Source organism: Myxocyprinus asiaticus, chromosome 20, assembly GCF_019703515.2.
Source record: "Myxocyprinus asiaticus isolate MX2 ecotype Aquarium Trade chromosome 20, UBuf_Myxa_2, whole genome shotgun sequence".
In the NCBI taxonomy this organism is placed as follows: domain Eukaryota; kingdom Metazoa; phylum Chordata; class Actinopteri; order Cypriniformes; family Catostomidae; genus Myxocyprinus; species Myxocyprinus asiaticus.
Genome location: NC_059363.1, coordinates 552206 through 573434, shown reverse-complemented (window position 1 = coordinate 573434; position 21229 = coordinate 552206). Strand labels below are relative to the sequence as shown.

Below are 21229 nucleotides of genomic sequence, written 5' to 3'. Positions count from 1 at the left end.
TTAGACACTACGTCATATCACGTCAAATGAAAAAGATGCTTGTCTCCTGATTTGTATGTAAAAGTTTTTTTGTGGTTTATCCGTGTCTGAAGAAGTATGAAGAGGAGCTGTTTAAAATGGCCATGCCGTTTCTGAGTGCCATTGCTGGAGCTCTTCCGCCGGACTATATCGACTCGTACCACACTGGAGAAACCGGTGTCTGTAGACAGGGAAACTTCGAGCCCAAACCCATTAACACGGTCAAGTATGTGAGACCGAGAGATGGAGGGACTTGTGGGAAACAAATAAACTGCTAAAACACGTTTGTGGCTGTAAAACATTTGATGAATCAGTGTTTTTTTCCCTGATCTAAAAGTTCTCCATCTTTTTACTGTCTGTGTGTGAGATAATTCACTGAATATCGTTTCCTCTCGCAGCATCTGTCTTCCTGAAAAACTGGAACACATCGCAAACAAATATGCAGAACATTCCCATGAGAAATGGTCCTCTGAGAGGCGTGAAATATAAACACATCTTCATTTATGACAGCTGCCGTTGGAAATCGTCATTGTTTATTTTGCACTGCAATATTGATTAAGTAAGATACTACTTGTTGTGGTTTAAGAGCTTTTACGTTCAGTGAATAGTTCTGTTGAGTATCTTGTTTTTCATGTATGATGTTTTACTGGGGTTTGACTCACCTGTCTGATGGTCATTTCCTGTGTACAGGTGATTCTGGGCTGGAAATATGGAGAGAACATTGATGAAAAAGCCAAAACGCACTCAATGCTCAGATCATACAATCACTCACAGAGAAGGTACAAAACAGCAGTGCAATTCTCCTCAAAATAGCCAGCATTATTTGAGCTTAATTCTCAATGCATGTATATGTGTTTCCTCCCGCAGGAGAAAGAGGTTTATCACTGGACGGTGCGCGAGTCATTGAAGAGCATGTTAGCGATGGGTTGGAGTATCGACAGAAATAAAGAAGGAGAATCCATGTTTCAGCAGAGAGAGATTGAAAAGATGCGGTGAATATCACAAGCGTCTCAGGTTCATTCAATGGCCATGACATCACAAATAACATTTCATTGACTAATGAACTGTACAACAGAAATTATTTTGCCCGTGTAATGTATGTAAGGGGTAATGCAGAGTCAGCAAAAACAACCCCATCAAGGGGGTCAGTTATTGCCATGCTCAAGGGGTTATTTTGCTATAATGACCATCTGCCTGTGCAGTCCATTATGCCACTTATTAAATGGATTCTTACCAAATAAATATATAGACATGAAATGTTGATTTGTGTTGAAATTCTGTTATTATGTGTGAAGGAAGAATCTCTAGAAACACCGAATCCAGGGGTTACATCAGAGTTCTGATGCACCTGTTGGGGTTTATTTTGTGAAAATTACTGTTTGACTGCTCATTTACAAGATTACTTACCAAATAAATACATAAATGGACATGAAACATTGCAATTTGCCATGGCTCGTCATTGTTTAAACAGAAACCTACATGAGACACAGATGAAACTCCCATAAAACACACTGCCAAGATATACTTTGAATATGTGATTATCTTTCTGTGTGTTCAATTTCCTGTTTGTGTGAAGCACTTCCTGTAGATGCTCCTCCCCCTCACTGATCAGTACTTTAAAAATCACTCCCTCTACTTCCTGTCATCACCAACTAAGAATCTGAGCAGCAGTGTATACGCGTCTAATAAAGACAAAGAGATGGTCACCAGGCGTAATAACAGTGTTATTATACAGTAATTATTCTTTATAACAGTGTAATATTGTATCAGTTGAATGCAATAGTGTGTATTTGTGAGCAAACCACCATCAAATTATAACATGAGTGTGATCTCTAAATCAAACTCTCCATATTCTGTGATACAAGATGAATTACTGCTGTAATTCGTTCTCTCTTTCTCTCTTTCACTGATTCTTTCTCTTCTTCATTTATTCTCTGTTCTTCTGTCCGTCTGTCAGTCTGTTCTGTAAGCTGGCTGCTCTGGTTAGACACAGGATTTCTCTCTTTGATAAGATGATCATTGTGTGTCCTTCTCTCTTCACTTTCGGTATCTGTGTGTGTGTTAGCTGGGTGTCTGCAGATCCTTAAAAAGTATTAAATATCTTAACATAGAAAAGATCTTAAATATTGTTCACTGAAATCTTAAATTTGTTGACGGAAAGACAGGAGGTGCTGCTGGGCGTTCAGGGGCTTTGAGGAAATCAATGTAACTGTGTCACTGGCAATCAGGCTCTTTTTGTTCACCCACTGAGATGTGCATGAGAATCAATAATCTGCTTTTGAGCGCGCCACATACTGTGTTGAATTAAAAAACTAAACACATTTTGCACTTTGTAAAGACTTTAGTTGCACGCAAATAAATGCAATTAAATATTATTCTTCCATGAACTCACTAAGTGAAAATGTCTGACTATTTTAATTATTTTACCTGGCAATGTTTGGTTATGTGAAAATGATAGGTTCTTTTGGGGGTAAAAATCACCTTTTTATGCCATTTGAGAAAATCAGAAATCAAGGCCCTAATCACCATTCATACAGTTCAACTTATGGCGATTTATTTACTAAAATATGTACATAAATGTACATAAATGTTTAGACCATATACCATACATTTATGGTCTTAAATTCTTTTTAAAATTGGCATTAAAATGTCTTAAATTTACTTATCATAAATATGCAGATAGGTCAATCAGTTTGTGGTTTTCAGTAGTTTGTTGTGTGTTTGCAGGAAGTGACTCTATCACTATTGTCAGCTGTCTGCATATTCTCGCACACACACTGGACACCAGGTATCATAAGCATGTCTTTTTTTTAACATTTCGACTTTAATGCTACTGTAAATCTACTACAATAGTAGGATTCCCACAATCATTTCAAATTGTTTTTTATATACTTCCTTGGCCCTTTATGGGCGCAAGCTTTACAAAATGACTTTTTAAATTCTGAACCAAATAATCACAAACAACTGGAAAAGTCATGAAATTTCATTGGTTAAAAGGTGTGGGAACCCTGTAGTATTTGGACATGTTTACATTCACTTAATTCACCACCTTTACATGAATATCCTGCAAGACGCCCTGGAATAGACAACAACTCTAGTGTCTATTTAACCCTTATGTTGTGTTCAAGTCATTTTGACCCAGACAACTTTGTTTTTTACTCAATCCAATTGGAATAAAATTCCTTGACTTTGTTCACATATGGTATCTGAAAACACAAAAAACTGGACCATTCTCTTTACATTTTCTTGGTTATATTTAACTTACAACTTGTGTACACCTGTTGTGTTCCCAGTCAAAAATGACCGGCCATTATAAATGAATGTGCAAGGCTAAAAAAAACAAAAAAAAACCTCAAACACACACACACACACACACACACACACAGACACACACACACACACACACGCATGCACACTCACACACACACGCATACACACTCACACACACTCACACACACGCACACATACACACACTCACACACACGCATACACACACTCACACACACGCACACACACACACATGCACACTCACACACACACACACACACACATACACACACGCACACACACACTCACACACACGCACACACACATGCACACTCACACACACACACACACACACACACACACACACATATACACACATTCACACACACATGCACACACACACACACACACACATGCACACATGCACACACACACACACACACACACACACACATACACACACTCACACACATATGCACACACACGCACACACACACTCACACACACAATGCACACACACAATGCACACATACATACACACACACGCACACACACACACACACACACACACACCCTTTGATATTCCAGGCAACTTCTGAACTATTCTTGACCCCACAGGAACAGAAGACCGAAGGAAAAATATAACAGTGTGTTTTGGGAGCTTTCACATTCTCACAAAGAGTTAAAAAAAATGTATGCTATTCAAGTTCCAAAGTTACAAAAAGAAGTACAAAGCTTGTTCTAATTACTGGAAATGAAGTTAACAAAAAGATCTAATGTAATATCTAGTGAAAATATGTTCATAATGAGAGATTATATGCATTTTAATGGGCCGGTCATTTTTGACTGGGATCACCACAAGTGTGAGTTTCTGCCAAAAGAGTTTAAAAATATAATTTCTGGTTAAACATTAAAACAAAGGAGTGTGATAAACAGTAGAGAAAATTGTATGAATGGTATTTAATATAGTTAAAATATCCATAAAAAAAAATGATTTTTTAACACAAAAATGTAATTGCATTAGCTCAGGTAACATAGGCCTATTGTCAGTAAATTCCAAAAAGAGATACAAAACATGTTCTAGTTACTAGAAATCAAGCTGAATAAATCCAGGGCATGCTGAGTGACTCCAGCCAGGTCTCCTAAGCAACCAAATTGGCCCAGTTGCTAGGGAGGGTAGAGTCACATGGTAACCTCCTCGTGGTCGCTATAATGTGGTTCTCGCTCTCGGTGGGGTGTGTAGTGAGTTGTGCGTGGATGCCGCCACATGCGCTACGTCTCCACGGTAACGTGCTCAACAAGCCACGTGATAAGATGCGTGGATTGACGGTCTCAGACGCGGAGGCAACTGAGATTCATCCTCCGCCACCCGGATTGAGATGAGTCACTATGCCACCATGAGGACTTAGAGCACATTGGGAATTGGGCATTCCAAATTAGGGAGAAAAGGGGATATAAAAAAAATTAATTAAATGCAGATTATTTTATTTTAATGTGCTATGTGAAATCAAACTAAACATAATTTAATTATTACCTTATTTCTACAATATAATAATTTTTTTCTAGAAAAACTAGTTACATTGGCCTATCCACAGACATGATGAGCCATCCATGGTCTGACCTGTGTTTATATGGCATTGCACGGTAAATATAAGAGCAAGTACATGAAGACTGGACCTCCAAGACTTATCGACAAATTATAAATGAAGTTTCCCTCCTGTCTAATATATGTTCTGTTTGAAAGATGTTTGATATTAGGAAATAAACTGGCCTTGTTTGCCTTCAGATATTCCTAAAAATGGCTTAAATTATTAAGAGCCTGATGAAAGATGAACAATATCTGTTGTGGAGTAGGAATCAAACATTTTCACAAGCACAGTCCAGACTCAGTAAATGTTCGTTTCATGAGCACAGTCAGAATATTATAACTTGTTGAATTTATTCATGAAAATATTTATGAAAAGTATTTATTTTCCTTGGGCGGTCGCCGAACAATGTTCAATGCAGGAAAAAACCCTGCAAAAAAAATTAAAATAAAATCATGGTTGTACCATGCTCAATGTAAAAAAAACAAACAAAAACAACAACAACAACAACACTGTATTAACATGATATATGTCTAATAAATGATGGTGATATCATGATACTTTTTTGTTACTGCCACAAAAAAACCCGCTAATTAAAACGTATGTAGCTGGTGTGAGTTGTCTCACTGAACACTAGATGTCTCTCACATCACAGGCTATGACTTTATCAATGTGTATTATAAACTGTGAGACCCAAGACAGTCTCATCTGAGCTGAGAGTGAGATTAAATGTCTGTAGTTTGAGCTGATGGAGTTTGACAGGTTCATTTAGCTGATGAAAGCTCCTCTCAGATCTGCAGTGTGATGTGAAAGCCTTCAAAGGCATCTGTAAAATCAGCGCTTGATGAACTGTGCTGTGTTTGTTGAGGAAAGACCTCCTTCATCTTCCTCTCAGCAGTATAACTCCTCTTCATCACAGTATTCTCCAGAGTTTAACCTCACGCTGAAAGAACAGAAGAGGAGTGTTTGTGTCTCTTGGTTTCTCCTGCAGGACTCCAGTCAGATTGAGCTGTTGAAGGAGTTGATGGATCTACAGAAGACATGATCGTCATGATGCTCTCTCTCCTGGAAGGTGCTGATACACCTTCTGACTTGATGAAGAATGTTCAAAATGTGTGACAGGCTTGACTTCCATTGATGTATTTTGATGCACATTTTGGGATAATGCATAAAAAATGCTGTATGGAAACTCCAAGATGCGAGTAAAATCTCCAAGATGCGCATAAAACACATATACGCTTGCTTGAGGTGGATACATTGGATGGAGATGTTCAAGGGGGTCATATCATGTACATATCAAGTATTTTTCTTGCTCTTTTGACATAGAGAAAGAGTTTGATGTACAAAGAAAGCATACTGTTATTTTCAAAACTCAAACAACTTCCTCCCCAGTTCACCCGGTCCATTTATATATACAACCATGAGCTCATTAACATGTCGTACACGTATGATATGGGTGTTGAATATGACCTCTCTAAGTGTCAGAATCAGTATTACTTACACTCCTTCGATAGCCACTGAATATTGCAAAAACATTTCAGAATCAGTGCCGTACCGCAGAGTGAAAGTATAATAATAAAATCGTTTTATGGTCATTAAAACGTGTCCTAACCAGGCACTACGCAGCAAAGCAGTTTGTTTTCTGTCTCTGTGCTTGGTAGCTCCACCCATAGTGAAATCTTATCAGTCCAAAATCCCACTTCACATAGCTGTATATTAAATATGAAGTTTGTTATGATTGGCTGTGGTTGTCATATGACGCAGCAGTTTTGGAGACAAATTACTAACCGCATCTGGTTAGGACATGGGTAGGAATTAGCAGTGATAGGTAAGTTACTTTTTTTAATAAGTAATCCTCTACCAATTACTAATTACTTATTGTAATCAATCAGGGAAATGGCTTATTAAACATACTAAACTATGTTTTTTTGAAAATGTAAAAATGCAGAAAGTTTTTTGTTAGGGTTAGGTTTAGGGGTAGGGTTAGGGTTAGGGGATATAATCTATAGTTTGTACAGTATAAAAATCATTATGTCTATGGAGAGTCCTCATAATGATAGCTGCACCAACGTGTGTGTGTGTGTGTCTGTTTGTTTAATTCTCCAGTGTTGTAGATGGAGAGAAGAAAGATCAGGACAACAGTAAAGAGGAAGTGCTCACAGACTCACTGTCAGAGGAAAGAGCTGGCCGATGCGTTCATGGCATCATTTCTCGCCAGGCTGGATGTCTATCAGAATAAAATGCTTGTGAGCAGCTGCACTGATGTTTTAGTAAGATTTATAACACAAGTAAGCACGCTCACACATGCTACTGTATCACAGAGTATTTATATAATAGTTTGAACACATTTTGACTGAATTTGTTTCTCTTAATCGTTGTGTTTGCTTTACTATCTTTCTAAAAATGTGGAAAATATTGTTGAAACTTTTAAAGGGATAGCTCATCCAAAAATGAAATTTCTCTCATTATTTACTCCCCCTCATGATGTCTCAGGTGCGTATGACTTTCTTTCTTCAGCAGAACACATTTGAAGAAAAATGGTAAAATATCTCAGCTCAGAAGGTCCTTAAAATGCAAGTGGATGGAGATTTCTCTTTTGAAGCTCCAAAAATCACAGACAGTCATCATAAACGTCATCCATACGACTCCAGCGGTTAAATTAATGTCTTCTAAAGCGACACGATCACTTTTGGTGTGAAAAAGATCAATATTTAAGTACTTTTTAACTATAATTCATGCTTCCGTTCTGTAGCAGTATGCACGTGTGACATAATCGCGTTGGCACGTCAAACACGTGAGAACTGACGCACGTACGACACAGCCGGAAGAGCAGTGCTGTTTACAAGTGAGAAGGAGGAACACCGTACAGAAGCTTCATTGGTTTTGGTTTAGATCTGTTATTATCTGTTTCTTTTCTCATGCTGCGTTTATTTGCTTCTCCTTTCACTTGCATTTTAAGGACCTACAGAACTGGTATATTTTTCTATTTTTCTTCAAATGTGTTCTGCTGAAGAAAGAAAGTCATTTTCATTTTTGGGTGAACTATCCCTTTAACTGTTCTTCAATATTAGAGTCCTAACTTGATTGGCGGAAGTTTGGATTGAAAACTTTGTTTACTGATCATTTTTGCCTCTGGATAATCATGAGTGTGTTCAGTGAGGTCCTCCTCTGATCCCAGCGACACTTTCAAACTAAAAATAACTCCAGACGTCCTGTGTGTGTGTGTGTGTGTGTGTGTGTTTTACAGAATTATCTGGCCAGAAACTTTTACAACCTGAGTTTCCTCGCTCTGTTTGTGGCATTTGCCATTATCTTCATCCTGCTCTTCTACAAGGTGATTCAACATTTTATAAACTTCCTGTTTGAGTTAGAGATTGATGTTTCATGTACATTAAATATATAAGAGATAATATACAGTCAGCCGGTCTTTGAGCATGTTTATACAAAGGAGTTAGTGAGTCTTTTTGATCGAGTCATTCAACAAAATGGGAGTCATTCACAAAAAGTAATTTGATTGTGAATCAGAATCATCAAAATGAATCATTCTAACTAAACGATTCGTTAGAATGATTCAAATAATGATTCAAACCGATAACTCAGGAGTTTGTGAGTCTGTCTGATTGAGTCATTTGAAGTACAGGGAGTCATTCACGAAGAGCCATTCGTTCATGAATCAGAATAATTCGACTGAATCATTCTAACAAAATTATTTGTTAGAATGATTCAAATCATGATTCAAACCAATAAATTGCGGGAGTTAGTGAGACTTTTTCATCGAGTCATTCGATGAACCAGGAGTCATTCACAAAGAGTCATTCGATCGTGAATCTGAATCATCTGACTGAATCATTCTAACTAAATGATTCGTTAGAATGTTTCAAATAATGATTCAAACCAATAACACAGGAGTTTGTGAGTCTGTCTGATCGAGTCATTTGAAGAACAGGGAGTCATTCATGAAGAGCCATTCGTTCATGAATCAGAATGATTCGACTGAATCATTCTAACAAAATGATTTTTTAGAATGGTTCAAATCATGATTCAAACCAATTACGTGCGGGAGTTAGTGAGTCCTTTTGATCGAGTCATTCGACAAAACTGGAGTCATTTACGAAGAACCATTCATTCATGAATCTGTGCGCTGAATGTTTACGTAATGACATTCGTACGTCAGATGGTATTGGTTTTTTGGTATCGGAGCATTTTTACGAGTACAAGTACATGAGTGCGGTATCGAACCCGATTCCGATCATGTCATGTCCTAGTGAGATTATTTATCAGCAAAATCTGCGATTTAATGAGATAAATAGATTGTGCATGTGCAGCACGTGCAGCGTTTTAAATGTGAGTGCTTGTGAATGTGTGGAGCCGGTGTTGTGCAGGCATAGAGACACAAACTGCTCATACCTTTAAGAGATCCTTGACTCATACATGGAAAACATTTATGAGCATCGCATGCTTAATTTGTAGCAGATGAAAACAAGCAGAGCACTAATTCACTTTTGAGCACGAGTCATATACAGACATATACATATTCATTTAAATAACAGCCTTTTGCGATTTAATAATCACTGTGATTCACGTAGCAAACGGCTTTTCCGGATTGGGAATCTGCCGTGATTACGTCAGAGCTCTAAAACACAGAAACACTTCAAAATAAAAGCTCTGCCAAAATAAAAGCTCAATTTAAATGAAAAAATTATGACAGAAATAGATCGTTGTAACTGTATAGTTATGTAATATTCACTGTTATACTACTACTACTACTACTACTACTAATAATAAATCAATAGTAACTGTATAATATTTAAGCAATACCTCACATCTGTGATGCTCTATTATGCAGCACTTTATTTGACAAATAAAACTCCAATGTTGTATTTAGGATTCTGCTGTGAGGTTCTGTATAAAACCACTTCACTTGATAAAAAATAATACAATTTCATGTTGAAAATTAATTGTTATACTTTCATTTGATTAAAGTTTTCATTTATTTATTTAAACAATTTCAATGATAAAATTGAAATAAACTGTTGATATTGAGTAAAAAAAATAAATAAAAAAAACGGGTATCGGACTCAGTATTGGCGATTACTAAAAAAAAGTATTGGTACTCGTACTCGTTCTCAAAAAAATGGTATCGGGACATCCCTACTTTTAATGTGTCTTTTGTCCAGGTGCCTTTGGTGGTTTTTAAACCTGAGAAGGAAATCGCTCGTAAGCTGGAGTTTGATGGTTTGTACATCACTGAACAACCGTCTGATGATGACATTAATGGACAGTGACAGACTCATCATCAACACACCGTGAGTCTGACAACAACACAACCATCAGACTGTAAAGAAAGAATCATCGGTGCATCAGTTTATCTGAACCTCTCACTTCAGATGACACACATAAAACATGAAACAATACAATGCATATGTATATTATGACCTATGCTTCGCTGTGAATCAGGACAGAATATTTTAAAGTAGAGTTGGGTATATAAAATATGCAAACAGAATAATGCACAATAATCCAGCACAGCCTTAAAGAATCATAATCATTGGGCCTGGGTAGCTCAGCGAGTACTGATGCTGACTACCACCCCAGGAGTCCTGAGTTTGAATCCAGGGTGTGCTGATTGACTCCAGAGTCACATGGGGTAACCTCCTCGTGGTCGTGATTAGTGGTTCTCGCTCTCAATGGGGTGTGTGGTAAGTTGTGTGTGGATCGTGGAGAGTAGCATGAGTCTCCACATGCTGTGAGTCTCCGCGGTGTCATGCGCAACGAGTCATGTGATAAGATGCACAGACTGACGGTCTCAGAAGCGGAGGCAACTGAGACTTGTCCGCCACCACCCGGATTGAGGTGAGTAACCGCGCCACCACAAGGACTTACTAAGTAGTGGGAATTGGGCATTCCAAATTGGGAGAAAATGGGATAAAAAAAAAAAAAAGAATCAGAATCAGCTTTATTGCCAAGTAACACATACAAGGAATTTGTCTTGGTGACAGAAGTTTCCAGTGCACAAACAATACAACAACAAGACAGAGATAATAATAAAAAAAATAGAATAAAAATAAAAAACAAATAGAATATATAAGTATATATAGAAATACACAATAAGAAAAAAAAAAAAAAAATATATATATATATATATATATATATATATATATATATATATATATATATATATATATATACACGTATGCACAAATACAAATCAGTTATATACAGGCAGTGCAAGGGAATGTAATGGCAGTTGAGGTAGGATATGTTAAATAAATATAAATAGACTAAGCTGTGAATTGCACATAGTTATTGCTCAATGGGGCAGTTTTAACTGTTCATGAGATGGATAGCCTGAGGGAAAAAACTGACTCGGTGACTGCTGAGTAGAACTGTATCAGCAGTGCCTGTGGCAGGTTGAACTTCTTCAACTTGTGAAGGAAGTACAACCTCTGCTGGGCCTTTATCACAATGGAGTCAATGTGGGTCTCCCACTTCAGGTCCTGTGAGATGGTAGTGCCCAGGAACCTGAATGACTCCACTGCTGCCACAGTGCTGTTCAGAATGGTGAGGGGGGTCAGTGTTGGGGTCTTCCTCCTAAAGTCCACAATCATCACCACTGATCTGAGCATGTTCAGCTCTATGTTGTTTTGACTACACCAGACAGCCAGCTGTTCAACCTCCCTTCTGTATACAGACTCATCATCATCCTGGATGAGGCCAATGACAGTAGTTTCGACTGCAAACTTCAGGAGTCAGGAGGAGAGGGGTCCTTGGTGGTGCAGTCATTGGTATACAGTGAGAAGAGTAGTGGGGAGAGCACACATCCCTGGGGGGTGCCAGTGCTGATGTGATGGAAGAGAATTTCCCCAGTCTCACTAGCTGCTGTCTGTCCGTCAGAAAGCTGGTGATCTGTAGGTTGGAAGAAGATGAACCAGACAGTGATCAGAGTGTCCCAAAGCTGCTCTAGGGACAGAACGATATGCATCCTTTAATGTTGTGTAGCAGTGATCCAGTATATTTCTGTTTCTGGTGGGGCATGTGATGTGCTGTCTGTATTTTGGCAGTTCACGTGTGAGGTTGGCTCTGTTAAAATTGCTGAGACTAATAATAAGTGAGTCCAGGTATTGTTGTTCCATGTCTGTGATCTGATCAGCCAACTATTGCAGCCTTGTGGAGGAATATAAACACTCACCAGAATAAACGAGGAAAACCCCCGTGGCAAGTAGAAAGGCTTACAATAAAGAGCGCTTCCAAATTAGGACAGCATGTCTTCTTTAACATTGTTACATCTGTACACCAACTTTCATTGATGTAAAAGCATGTTCCACCGCCTCTTGTTTCCCCCATTAAGTCCGCAATGCGATCTGCTCTGAACAGCTGGAAGCCCGGAAGATGTAACGCGCTGTCTGGAATGGCTTTACTCAGCCAGGTTTCTGTGAAGCACAAGGCAGCAGAGTTTGAAAAGTCCTTGTTTATACGGGTGAGGAGATGTAGTTCGTCTGTTTTGTTATGAAGAGAGTGGAGATTCACTAGATAAATACTCGGCAGCGCTATTCGAAAGCCACGCTGTCGGAGCTTGATCAGCATGCCAGCTTGCGTCTTATAGCGCGCTTGAACAACACAGCTGCGCCTCTGTCTAAAATGTCCAGCAAAACGTCAGAATAGTCAAAAACCAGGAAAAGGAAGAAGGTATTAGGCCAATAATTGAGCAATTGATTGAATAAGGTATTCTAATACCAACACACTCTCCATATAATACTCCAATAAATCCTGTGAGAAAGTCTAATGGAACTTGGAGATTGACACAAGAATGATTTAATTGAATCACTTTCTCCAATATTCCCACATGTACAAATAATTATTAATTTAATACCATCAACACATGGTCATTTTACTGTAATTGATTTATGTTCTGCCTTTTTCAGTGTACCTGTTTCACCTGTGGCCCAGCCATTGTTCGCATTCACCTATGGGGGCCAACAATATACATAGACGAGATTGCCACAAGGGTACAGAGATTCACCGGCTGTCCTCTCAGCTTTTGTGCACTGTACATTACAGGATTTGAAGTTGCCACCTGACACATGCCTGTTGCAGTATGCCGACGACATCCTGGTTACTGCTGAAACATCAGAGGATTGCAGAAAAGCATAAATTATTCATTGAAGCTAATTCTTTCTTTGTTAGGACGTCTATCAGACTAAAATGCTTGAGAGCAGCTGCACTGATGTTTTAGTAAGATTTATAACATACATCACTATAATAATTTCTTCTTTGCTGCCCATCTGTTGGACATCGCCCTGGGCTTCAAAACCCTGAGGACCATTCTCTCCTCCGTCACACACAATGGCAAACAGGTGGGACTTTATCACACTACAAACACTGATGAGCACAAAGAAAACAAAGTTTTATGACCAGTAAGAGTTGTGCATTGTCACATAATTTTCATGGCATTTTAGCACACTTGCACCCGAGTTCATATTACTGTAATGCAAAAAATCTCATTCTCAGACTTGATTTTCTTTGAGCAAAATATAGTTGCTAATTTTATTTGTTTAGGGGCCAAGCACCTAAGGTGGGTAGGCACCTGTTTTATCTGTTAGTGGTAGTCTTATTATTATTCTTCCATTTGTGACTGGGAGTCGATTGCAGCCCATTGAACCACATAGTAAAAAGTTGTACAATTTGGCACACTACTAGCGAACAGTCTGAACATTTGTCATGGCAAATTTAGAGTCTCTAACTCAAACCCTCTAGCGCCAACTAGTTCACAGTGGCACTTATAGTATATATATGTTTAGAAGTTTTGAACTGTATGGCCTGCAAACAAAAAATATTTTTTCTCCTCTGATGCCTTAATTCATACAGAGTCAAATGGTTACCATATTTACATTGTTTGCCCAACTCAGTTTTCTGTCATTTTGTATTTTCCAAAAAACGTACAAAAATATATCAAAGGTTTTTTGATTGACCAAACCGTTCTTGTATAATGCTTCAATGAATTTGCCAGCGAGCACGCCAAAGAGGTTGTGAAGCTATATCTTGGCAACACTTTTGCATATTGAAATGAAACATATCATAGTCATCAGGTCCTGAGGGTACCTGAGCAGTTTCGACACATATTTCTACTCAACTTCTTAATAGTTCGGCCTATTATCATGAGACTGGTCTCTTTAGATTTCTTGGGGCATAAAGAGTCGAATCATACCTAATGTTCCTATGTCGGTCATATTGAATTTTGTATTGCTGTATTTTACGAAGGCATTGGCGTATCGTTACAAGACTTGTTATGTGTCATTGGCATCTGTTTTTTCAAACTCCACCATCAGCATTTTCATCGGATCCTCCCCAAATTTGGGTCGGATTGTGTGCAGACCATGCTGGCAAAAAGTTATTAAAAGCATTCGATAGACCAAACTTTTCTCGTGCAGTGCAGAATTGAATTAGAATTCTGAGATGCCAAAAAGGTCATGATTACTTTTTAATTAGCATAATTGCTAATTCCAGCTATATTATACATTTTATTTTCATGAAATATGACACGCAGTTATTTTCTTGATATTCACCTGTTTTCTGATAGAAAAGTTGTTCTTTAATTCTGATTGTAACTGATTGTCATTGGTCCAGTCTGTCCCAAAAGAAAGTTAAAAACCAGTGAAATGGCAGAATTAATCTGTAAATATCTGTTTGTTTTGTTCAGCTGGTGTTGACGGTAGGGCTGCCCACTGTGGTCGTGTATCTCTACACTGTCGTAGCGTTCAACTTCTTTAGCAAGTTCTACAACAAGAGCGCCGACGAGGACGAGCCTGATATGCAATGCGATGATATGATGACTGTGAGTGACAGATGTAGATCCTGCAGCCTACGTGCAGAAGAAATGTCAAAGAACGTTCACAGAATTTAAGAGAAACGACCATCTGTGTGTGTGTGTCTGTGTGTGTGTGGGTGGGTGTCCTGCACTGACTTTAATCTTCCAAATGAGACAGTACACTCCTCTTCAAACCTCTCTCTCTCTCTATCAGTGTTATCTGTTTCACATGTATGTGGGCGTGCAAGCTGGTGGTGGTATCGTGATGAAATCGATGACCCAGCAGGTGACCCGTATGAACTCTACCGGATTCTGTTTGACATCACCTTCTTCTTCTTTGTCATTGTGATCCTGCTGGCCATCATACAAGGTACCTCACTGTGAACACAATCATCATGTTATTAATGTTATATTGGCTACAGCATGTTTGTACATACAGTATAATTGAACACTTAAATTACAATTAAATAATAATGAACCACTCATGGATTTTATTCAATATTTCATTCCTTCCTCTGCTTAAAAATTTTGGCAGGTTTTATTTTTGCAGCCTGTAATTTGTTGAAGTGAACAATGATTCATTAAGACAATATTTCACAAATCAATGTGTAATAATAATAACAACTGCAAAAAGCAATGATGTGGCCAAGCACCAGCATGGCAACCTTTGCACAACCCAAAGAGCACATGATATACAGAGAAAGTACACAACACATCACAATATGCCCCAGGACAGATTAGAACCTGTGACTTCTATTCCACTGTTCAATGAACAATCCATTGGACCACAGAGCCACAACTTTATCACTCACCAAAGGGCCATAGCAAGCGTATCAACGTCGTATTCATGTAAACTTTTCAACAAAGATGAAAATCACAATTGATTGGGGGAAAGCCCCACAACCATTCATTGAGCATAATAAAAACAATCTACAGAACAACAGAAATTCCTAATGCATTAATTGCTGAGGTGGGGATTCAACTCACATCCCTTAGAACCTTACATACTGTACCACTTAGTCGACATAGCTTAGTCATGGCAAAGAGACATGCCGATTTTAGAGTCAGCACACAAGTGTGGGTTATCTTTTACACTATAGGTGGCACTGTCTCAAAACTGCTCAGGTATCCTCAGGACATTATGCATACCAATGTCGATGATGCATACCAATAATTTCTGTGCATCTCGGTGTGGAGATCATTTGAGCCTTTGCTTGGGGAAAATGGACATAGTTTAAAGGATGTGAAAAGTTTAAACTGTAAATGACATAGTCCAAGATGGCGACTGCTGTTATGGGTGGAGTTTTAATGTAAGAGATCCATTTAAATCATCAGGAGGAGTGTAATCAGAGAAACATAGAATGTTGTTCCTAGGACAAACGGTTTAAAAAACACGCACAAAAGAAAATGAGTTTTTTAACTGGTAGTGGCGCTATAGAGTGTGTCCTAGAGACCCCAAAATTTGTTTAGGGGCTATTCATGTCCACCCCTATCAGTGTTCTAAATTTCATCATTTTCATATGAAGCTTTTATAGGGCTGCCATAGACTCCCATTGGGGAAGAAGAAGAATAACAAGAAAACTAACGGATTCAATAAGGGCTACCTTCAATGCTTGGCCCCTAAATATAACTTCAAGCAGCAATTACAGGCCCAAGCACACCAATGACAAACATTTTGATTGAATTTAGAATTCCAGTGATGATTTTAAGCAGAATGGTGAAAAAAATACATTATTTTAATGGCTTCCAGTGTATTAAAAGTGCTTAAAAGTTTTGATCAATAGGTGGTGCTATCAGCAAATTGATATGGTATTGTCAGGGCGTGGTCAAAATTCCACATACGAAGTTTCATGACATACAGCCTCAGATCCTTATTGGCATCTTGCCTTATAATTTGTTTATGCGTTACACGAGAATGGTTTGGTTTATCAAAAAGCTTTAAATAACTTTTTGTCACAAGTGTCCCTAGATTATATACGGCAAATTTCTTGCAAATCAGATGTATGGCCTAGGAGGAGTTTAAAAAAGTAGGTTTTCAATTAAATTCAAAACGGTGGACCGGAAGCATGGCTGACCATGGAAAATTGGGTATCATTCGACTCCGTATGCCCCAAGGAATCTAAAGTGACCAGTCTCATGATTTTATGCCAAACTATTCGGTTATAAGCAAAAATAGCAATGTTTCCTATTTCTTGACCACTAGGTGGTGCTGTGCCAAAATTATGCAGGTACCCTCACGTCACACTTGTGATGACATATACCAAGTTTCATGTCAATAAGCTAAAGTTTTACGAAGAGACAGCCTTACGTCCAATTTGGCTCGCTGTCAAATTTGTTAATGGGGTATACGAGAACGGTTTGGTCTATCATTATGAATTTCATAACTTTTTGTCATGAGTTCCTGTAGATGATGCACGCAAACTTTAGAGTGAATTGGACATATGGTCTAGGAGGAGTTAGAAAAAGTAGGTTTTTGAAAAAATTTGATATAGCAGATAATCTAGTGGGCGGAGCTAAAAAACGATGTGACCAACTGGACCAATGGGCATTACTCAAGGAAACAAATCAAACTTATGGTTCAAAAGTTATACACCGAAACGTAAGTAAAACTTTGAACTGCTGGTGGCGCTAGAGGGTTTGAGTTAGAGACCCCAAATTTTGTGTGTGGGCTAGTCATACCCAGCATTTTCCTACATACGGTTCTATGGGCTGCTATAGACTTCAAGAGCGGAAAAAGAGTAATAATGAGAAAACCTTCAGAGCTTGGCTCCTAATAATATTACCTGTGGTGTTTGTGCTCATGCAGGTTTGATCATTGATGCTTTTGGATAGCTGAGAGACCAACAGGAACAAGTCAAAGAAGACATGGAGGTACACAAACACACACACACACACTTGAATACTGTCTGAGTTTACATATAAAGTATTTATAACATTATATTGTTATATATGTCATAACACACTTGTAGTGCTATCCATATAAATGCCATTTAACATTCTTATACATTTGTAATGGTCACATTATATATGAAGTTTTCTCAGAAGAGCTGAGTGATACTAAAGAATTGTGCAAAGAACTGTTATGTGAAGTTGCGTTACACTACACATTCTTATGGCATAAACTGTAATAAATATAGTGACATGTAATGTGTGAAACATGGACATTAATAAAGTGTTTCCTTTTTAATTTGCCCTTGTTTTGCAGACTAAATGTTTCATCTGTGGTATTGGTAATGATTATTTCGACACGACGCCGCACGGCTTTGAAAGTCACACGTTACAAGAACACAACCTCGCAAACTACCTGTGAGTATCACATTACCATGATCAATATAACTCATCTGATGTTATGAAAGAGAATGACATCTGTTCAGAGGAATATCTCTACACATTGACAGATACAGTAGCATTTGGATTTTGCACTCCTGACACAACAAAATCATAAAACATTGGTCAAATATCAAAAGCTGGAGAGCGATGAACAGTTTGCCTACATTAATTACATTTTGTGACAGTACTGTATGCAAACATTGTGCACTTTGACAGGTTAAAATTTCATCGGTTAGAATTAGTGTCGCCTGCGAAATGAAAGAATGATCTTGAGCGTTTTAATCTCCTAATGTTCCTAATTTCCATGTTTGATCTTTCAGATTTTTCTTGATGTACCTGATCAACAAAGATGAAACTGAACACACTGGTCAGGTCTGTTCTGAAAATATGATTTTGATTCTTTAATATTCTCAGCAGGGAAAACTATAGATTTATACAGAAGCTGAAGCTTCAGGTGTTTGTTCAACAGCTTTAAAACATGATCGTGTGTCTGCAGGAGTCGTTCTGTATGTGTGGAATATTCCCAGCTGGTGATTGTTTCTGTAAGCGAAGACCAGTTGGGTTAGACTGCAGAACCAGAACATCCTGAAGAACCTGGACCTTCTGAAAACACAGAATCTGCTGGAGAACCAGAACAACGCCTCGGTTTATTCATCACGACACAACGGCATCTGACATTTCCTGCGTTACCTTGAGAAATAGTGGCAATTTATTCTCACTCTGTCTTGACATTTTCTTTTGTTAGTTTCGAACATTGTTTTTCGTTGTTGGTCAGAAAACAAAACAAAAGAAAAGCTCTACACATTGCCTTCTTCAACCCCAAAACCATTGCACAACATTTTTTCATCTCTTTTTAAAAAACTCTTGATTGCATTGGGGTTACCAAACAATGTCTCCACACGTATATATGCACAAGAAATCTACTTCAGTGTTTGGAGAGCATGATGAACAAATGATGCCAAAAGTGTGACTGCAGAAGAGAGCGTACAGTACATGTGTTCCTTTTCCTGCTTGCTGAAATATGGTGAGAACGAGCTCGTGTTTATAAAGGGTTGGTTGGTCTTGCGATGAATTGCCTATTAAAAATCTTCATGCAGTGCCTTACCTCCATGACATCTGAGCTATGCAAGATGTGTGTTTTTTCTCTGATGAACTGCGTTGAAAATGTCTGAACCTGACGAGAGTTTGAGTCGTTTGACTCTCGTGTGATGTGGAACGGGTGATTTGGAGTGCCTCGTGGGTTTGTGGGCTGTTGTTGTCATGTTCAAACAGGTGAAAATAATGTCCCGTCTCCTCGTGTACAGTAAATGACACAGAACATGGAAATGCTCTTGTTTGGCTGTTTGTATGTCATAGCTTTGCTGAGTTTTGCATTTCTTTTGAAGGACTAATAAAGATATTGAGAAATAATTCACTTCTGTTCTGGCAAGTGTTCATTTTACATCTTTCAATCCGCTAGACTTGCACTTGCATTGAAGGAGGGCCATATCCAGAGACCAGAAAAATCATAGAAAGAATGCAAAATATCCAGAGATAACTGGACGCCACTCACATGCAACATAATGACGCCATATTTATTGTTGCATACTGTTTCACTTACTATATTTGTTTAATTGTCGGCAGTATTCAGTGGATACTGTGCACACTGCTGGGCAGATCACTTCTGAAATGTAATTCAGTACTGATTACAAATTGCACATCAAAAACTGTTATAAGTAACATTATCTTTTAAATAATAGTAATAATAGCAATTTAACTAATAATTAAATTATTAATGATAAATTAAAAACACATTAAAATTTATTAGTTATTATTTAATTTTAATTTAAACATGATTTAATTTTTTTAAAAATAATTTACTCATTTATTTATTTGTATTTATTTATTGGAATGCCCAATTCCCAATGCGCTCTAAGTCCTCGTGGTGGCATAGTGACTCTCCTCAATCCGGGTGGTGGAGGACGAATCTCAGTTGCCTCCGCGTCTGAGACCATCAATCCGCGCATCTTATCACGTGACTTGTTGAGCGCGTTACTGCGGAGATGTAGCGCATGTGGAGGCTTCACGCTATTCTCTGCGGCATCCACACACAACTCACCACACGCCCCACCAAGAGCAAGAACCACATTATAGCGACCACGAGGAGGTTACCCCATGTGACTCTACCCTCCCTAGCAACTGGGCCAATTTGGTTGCTTAGGAGACCTGGCTGGAGTCACTCAGCACACCCTGGATTCTAACTCGTGACACCAGGTGTGGTAGTCAGTGTCAATACTCGCTGAGCTAACCAGGCCCCCCTATAATTTTTTTAAATAAATGTATTGAATTAATGTAATAATTCAACTAATAATTTTTAATGTTTAAAGTACCAATTAACACTTCTTTCATTAAACATTAGTAAACTAATTCAAACAGCAACTTGGAACCCGATCTCATGAGTATTCGTTAGAATTGCATGACTTTGTTTGTACGTAAACAAACGACATACTTCAACCAACTACATACGGTTCCCTCGTTTCCTTTAGAGCGCAATGTTTAGTTTGTTCCATGGTAAACAAAATGTGTTTCGATGCAAAGGCTAACAAAGAAGTGTAACACTTTACCTAGACCCTAAATCTAACCTTGATAGTAATTTTAGTGTGTGATCGAAGAAAGCGAAACTTCCAGAACACGCATTCGTGATATATTTCCCAATCCAAACCCCATACCTAAACCCTATATTTTAAACTGTGACCATGATTGTACATGCTAAAAACGTTTTGTGTGCAACGGAAGAAAGGAAATATTAGGGGTTTTAAAAGACATGAAGGAAGCGTATCTGATTAGTTGGTGTATAAGTCAAAGGTTTTCATACGAACGAGGTCATACGATTTCTTAAGAATTCGCCAACTCGTACTTTTGTAGAAAATTCTCATGAGATTATGTTGGCATCTTGCTATTTGTAAGTTGCTGTGTAAAACAAAAGGGAGGGTTAGTTACCAAAAACTGATGCTGCATTGTTGCAGAATGTTCTTTTATGAGGCTTTATTCTCTGTGCAGTGCGCCCACACAAGTGTTTAATTATTTAATTGATACATTTTGCTTGACCTTTCAGCACGACTGCAGCAGAGATGACAACATGTGATTATCTACAACATCAAGCGCAAACATCTGCAGCTATAAAGACAAAGACATGGCCAACGGGACGCTGTGACAGCCTGTCACACCTCAGCACGTGTGTGTG

General features: G+C 38.3%; 1 pseudogene; it reads left to right on the top strand.

The window, feature by feature from the left end:
* The first annotated feature begins 6985 nt into the window (after positions 1–6985).
* Positions 6986–18681, top strand: LOC127410761 (ryanodine receptor 3-like; annotated as a pseudogene).
* Positions 18682–21229: the final 2548 nt, after the last annotated feature.